The sequence below is a fragment of the Myotis lucifugus genome, unplaced genomic scaffold (genome assembly GCF_000147115.1).
Source record: "Myotis lucifugus unplaced genomic scaffold, Myoluc2.0 scaffold_449, whole genome shotgun sequence".
Lineage (NCBI taxonomy): Eukaryota > Metazoa > Chordata > Mammalia > Chiroptera > Vespertilionidae > Myotis > Myotis lucifugus.
In genome coordinates this window covers 323,851-329,850 of record NW_005871497.1, presented here as the reverse complement: position 1 = coordinate 329,850, position 6,000 = coordinate 323,851, and positions in this window count along the sequence as shown.

The window sequence follows — 6,000 nt, the reverse complement described above, 5'->3', positions numbered from 1 at the left end:
GGGGCTCTGGTAATTGAACCTGTGTTAGTAATGAAGATTCTTGGAGTTCAGTACTAAAGAGTGACCTTAAAAAATGCTATATTCATTGTTCCTCAGGTTCCCTAAAAGAGCCCTATGATCCATCTCTAGTGAAGAGTTTGAATTCCCCTTTTTCCTCTCAGTGTAATGTTGTCTTGTGATGCTAAAACAGCCATGTCAGAAATGAATAAAATGATTCATTTTCAGAGATTTAAAGCAGTTATTGCTCATACACTGTTGCTTTCCAATTGTCTTTTCTTGTAGCCTGTCCAACAGCTCGGTGCCTATCCCTATGCTGCTTGGTATCATCCCCCACACACCATGCAGTATGTTCTTTTCTCACCATTCTATGGCATCACTCATCCCATCACCTCTGGGAATGCTGAAAAAACTATTATGCCAGAGTGGTGGTAAGTTTATTTAAATTACTACATATTGATGTTTTACCAAAGGAAATAAAAGAAAATCACTTACAGGACATACCATAAAAACATATTTAGAATGAACAGAGCAAATCAGTGCTTACCTTATATTAGAGTTTTCTGAAATGGACATTGCAATACTTTCTGGCATCTATGACTAATGTTAATCCATTCCTCTGGAACAGGTACAGCAGTGTTATTTATTCTATAAGTAAAATTTATTCTGATAAAGCTAAGGAAAAAAACTTCTCCCCAAACTAAAAATGTAAGAGATCTAACATATAATTCAACTTTCTGGTCCTTGCAGTTTTACTTTAAATGCCTTCCTTTTGGTTATGCTCATGATATACATAAGAAGGCAGTATGGGGAGTAGAGCACAGATTTTGCATCTAGATGTCACACATTTAAATTCTGGTCTTTTTCTTACTTGTAATAATATAATGATGTTTATTTTTTATAACTCTGAAGGTGAGTAAATATAATAATCTTTGTTAAGTTTAGTGCTGGGAAAACAGAAATAATATGTAGTAGTAATGTTTTTCTTAATTTGGTAAAAATTTTATTGCTGACAACTTATACCACATAATTTAAACAATTTTTGTTCCTTCAGAAAAATTAAGTCAATTCTCAGAATCTCCACAGTTATGGCTCTTGGTAAGTTTGGAAATTACCTGTCTAACCATTGATCCTAATTCCTTAATAGTAATAAGGACAAATATGATTGTAGATTATACAGTTTTCGTTCTGTTTTGTTTCCTGAAGTCTAGCTATGTCTGAACACATTAGCATATAGATAATAATTAAATTGGCTTGCACATTTGCAAATTTTTGTTTCATAATCTTATTAAATTTAAATAGCAACTTAAAATTGCCTACTTTTAACTAATATAATTTATAATAGGGAGACTCCTATACAAGCACAGGAGTGTGGATGTTACTAATTTTCCATGAATATGTGACTTTGAGACTCTGATGAACCCAACAGTGGGGTCCTGTTCTTTATAATCTCTGCAATGAAATTATGAGCTAGTCACATAGTGAAACCAAATGTTTGTCTGTTACATGCAAATAAACTGAAATATCTACAGATTTTTTTAATTGTCTTCATCCCCTGTATAGGAGCTTCTAAGTGTGCATGTGTGTGCAATAGCACGCGCGTGTGTGTGTTTTCCCTCTCCAATGGTGAAAACTTACCTTTAAACAGATCAAACTAAGGAAAACTATGAAACTCTAAACTATGTAGTATATTATCCTTCTAATTGCCTTACTATAAAAATACTTATCTAGCAAGAAAAAAATCTTTCTAAAACTGAACAATCCAGAGCAGTGGATATTTAACAGAAAAGCACATATATCATTGTGAGCTTCATCTTGAGATGAAGAGAAAATGACTATTAAATATATCATATAATAGTGTGTCTTCTCCTCAAGAATCTATAATTATAAAAGCATAATATGCTAATTAGACTGGATGTCCTTCTGGATGTCCTTCCAGAGGACCTTCTGGATGAATCTGGGGCTTCGAAGGAAGCTCCGGGTCCTAAGTGCTAGAGGGAAGCTGGGTGCTGGCAGCTGGGGGAAGGAAGGCCTACTCTTGCATGAATTTTGTGCATCAGGCCTCTAGTATGTACTATAACTAACCACATATTTATTTTTCTGCTTACAGATGGGACTGAAAATGTCATTCTCTAAATTTCTCCTGTCTACGCTATAAAACCTCCCTACCCAGAGGCTTTGACTATTATTTTAGAATAGGACACTCCCAAATTAAGGGTAACTTTTCTTCTTGAGTTCTCTCCTGTTCATAAATAGCATGTCCTTATTTTCCTTAAGCTAAATTTTCTTTAGAGCTTATTATTTAAATTTCAGTTGTATCATGACAGCATGAAGGCCACGAAATCAGAGGTTATTAAAGTCTTTATTAAGTTTCTACTATGGAAATTTTGTTTTAAAAGTCTTTGAATTGCTTCTTCTTTACATGCCATCATTTCAAATAATTGTGTGCAGTGACTGAGATTTTTTCTCTTCAATAAATGACACCTTAAGGCACAATCCATGTTTTCTGTCATTAGTCCATTTAACAGTATTTATATAATCCTTTTATGAGTCTTTATGTATGTAACATTCTGTTTTTATTAAATTACTTATGATACTTTCAATCCATTTTAATGACAATAAAGTTAAAATGTCATTTTTGTCTGATGCTGGGAAAATCATAAACTGGATCCAAAATCTTTCTAAGTCAGCTGTTTATAGAATGTTTCTGATGAGGAAAAAAATATTTCCCTGAGAAGAAGTGAAGTATGGCAATTGTGGATGCACTAGAAATTTGAACCACCTGGTATTGCAATTTATCATCTCAGCACACACACAGTCATCTAGTATCTGTGGTGGGCATTGTCCTCCAGACCCAAACAAAGAGCTATGTTTCAAATAGTTACTTGCTCTTCTATTCTCAAAGCCCAGATGAAAGTTATTTTCAACACAACCTTTCATGTCCTCTTAAGAACTATTGCATTTTCCAGGGTATAACACACAAGTGACAAGGCTCTTATACCATAGCCTAACCCATCTAGTTGGTTATCAGTTGTTCTGCATACTACCAAATATACATATATATGAATAACACAGAAACATGAATTCTTTTCTCTTTAAAATGGAAAGCCATTTAACATTAGGTCTGCTTTCTCTCAGTGTTAAGAAGTACAACACAAAACAACTTGTTTTTGCAGTCTAAAGAAGGTTTGTCAACATGTTCAGACTACTAGATCTGTAGCAATTTAATGAAGGATGCAGGGCTCTATGTTTTTATAAACTGTATCTCTTAGCTTCTGTCATCATCTTATTTTCCAAAGCACCAAGGTTACTTGATACTTCCAGTATCATGAATCCTACAGGAATAAAGTCATCAATTAAACGAATGCATGATGAAACTTGGATAAGACAGCCATGATTCCTGCAAACTAAAGTGTGGTACAAGACTAGAGCAGACTATTCCTTCAAGCAGTCCTGTGCGGTAGAAACCTCTATTTTGTAAAGATGAAAGCAAACCATCAGTGGTGTTACTTTCTCCTTTTTTCAGTCTTAAAATCAGAATGGAGAAATAGGCATTTGTCAAGTTACTATCCGTAAAGCAAGTATTAGAAATTTATCTGACACATACCACATTTAAAATACAACCTGTTATAGGCATTATTGCTTCTTTAAAATTTTAGTAATCCATTGTTATTCTCCAAAAAGCAAGTGCAAAAGCCAAATTGGGAAATAGTATAGTGATATAGTTAACTATCCTTGCATCTTTTGGTTTTAAACAGTTACTGAAAATCCCCTAGCTCTGCAAAATTATTACTATAGGAGCACAGGCCTGTGGTTTCTCTAGTACTAAGCAGGATTGTCAGTATTTTTTTTTTACATCTTTACTCCATACATCAGGAGGGAATATGGGGATTTGACCAGTTTCTAAGTCCATCTGTTTAAGTATACACTCTGAATTAAGGACTAAGCATGAATGGTTTAGATTATCACTAGGTTTAAAAGAAGGCAAACTCTAATGACAGCACCAGTTATTACTCGATTAAAAAACAACAACACGATATGAACAGCAGGTCATCATGAAGTCTCCATTACAAATAATGGAGCAAGACAGAAAATGAATCACAGAGTGTTTAAGAAGAATGGATGGTTTCCTTTCTACAGGTAAATGCCCCAAAACTCATAGGTTGAAGGCAAGGACTAGGGTTGGTAATATGATGTTACTATAGAATCTTTCTAATACAACTTTCTCTTCAGACAAAGAATCTAGATTCATAAAATGATTTTTATTCAGAAATTGGAGGTGGGGTGAGTCATCACTCTCTCTGACAGTAGCTTGAGCTAGATTTCTGCTCACCAGAATATTTTTATATTTACATATTAAAAATAATCCTGATGAGACTGTCATTACATTTTTTCTAGGGTTATAATGATTAGCCTTGCACAGATATCACTTCTGGTTTGATAATTTCTAATGCAATCATTACTGCCTCCACTAGATCCCTGAAAATTTTAATTATCACCTTGCTTCAGGATTTTACCTGCTATCACTTGGTTTGGTGACACTAGGCAGTTTCCATCTTTCCTGAGGTCAGAAATGAAATTGTAAATACTGTGTGTCTCACACTAGAGTTCTCAGTCAACGGTAATTGGGCTTTAAGGGCTGTTCTTCATGAAGAAGATTAAGGGATAGTCATCTACGCTTTGTCTATAGACATGAGTAAGTGATGTGTCATTAGAATTAAGCATACCTACCTGCAGGTATTTTAACGTACTTCCCTTTCCATTATCATTACCAAACTACCTTCTAGAGCCTGACAGATCAAACAAATCAATGAAAAAAAGGTTGCAAAAATTGATTCTGATAGTGATCTGAAGAATGTACATCTTCCCTTTCGGCTAGTCCTTCCAAATCATTGTTGCCACACCGAAGTATATACATCAAGAGTGACCAGATATAAGGAGAAACTAGAAATATAGACTAGTGCATAAAACCTCCTGATGTTTATTTTTTAAATTAAATATTTATTGTTGAAAGTATGACATATGTCCCTTTTTTGCCTCTATTAATCCCTTCTAGTCTGCCCCTATCTCTTGCCCCAGGCCTTCACTACCCTATTGTCTGAATAAGGTCTGTTTTGTAAAATAAAAATGCACCGTCACCTTCTCTTTGTTGGCCATATCTAGCCCCTAAGATACTAGTCTACGTATTCTACTTACATTAAGAAAGGAATTTTCTAGGTTTTTTTTAAATCCTTATTTCCAGGCCATGTCAAGGTTAAATCCTAGTTACAGTGAAGCACAGGTAAGCAGAAGGAAATAAAGGCAACTATTAGCTATAGTAAAGAAAAAAATCATGATTTCATCATGAAAGAGACTCAGTGAAAGTTTCAAGATCATTTTGAAGTTGGGGGTTCCCTAATGTTCCATATCTTCTAATATATTTTAATTTTTTCCAATAATTGGGATGCTACTTTTCTAAATTTCACGGGACCTACCAAGTTATGTCATTTTAATTGCTATAGATTGAATGTTTCTCCCCCTATAAAGTCATAGGTTAAAAGCTTAATCTAAATGGGTTGGTATTCAGAAGAGGGGAATCTTTGGAGGCAATTAGGTTATAAGGGTGGAACTTTCATGAGTGGGATTAGTATCTCTCTGCCAAGTGAGGATCTAGCAAGAAGACTACCATATTGCTCTGTGCAAGCCAGAGAGAGCCTTTATTAGACATCATACTCCCAGCCACTAAAACTGTGATAAATAAATGTTTGTCTTTTAAGCCACAGTAGTTTGTTATAGAAGCCTGAACTGACAAAGACATGTAATTGTGTAATTCAACCACTCCATCTTGGATTTTTTTTTTTCCCTTCAAAGAGCTTCATAGAAATGTACACTTAAAACTTACATGATCTTATTAACCAATATCACCCAAATAAATTTGCTTTGTAAAAAGTGAAGTCTATTAACATAAGCAATGAAAGATCCACTAGCACAGACCATGGAATTGATTCTATTCTATCAGGAATC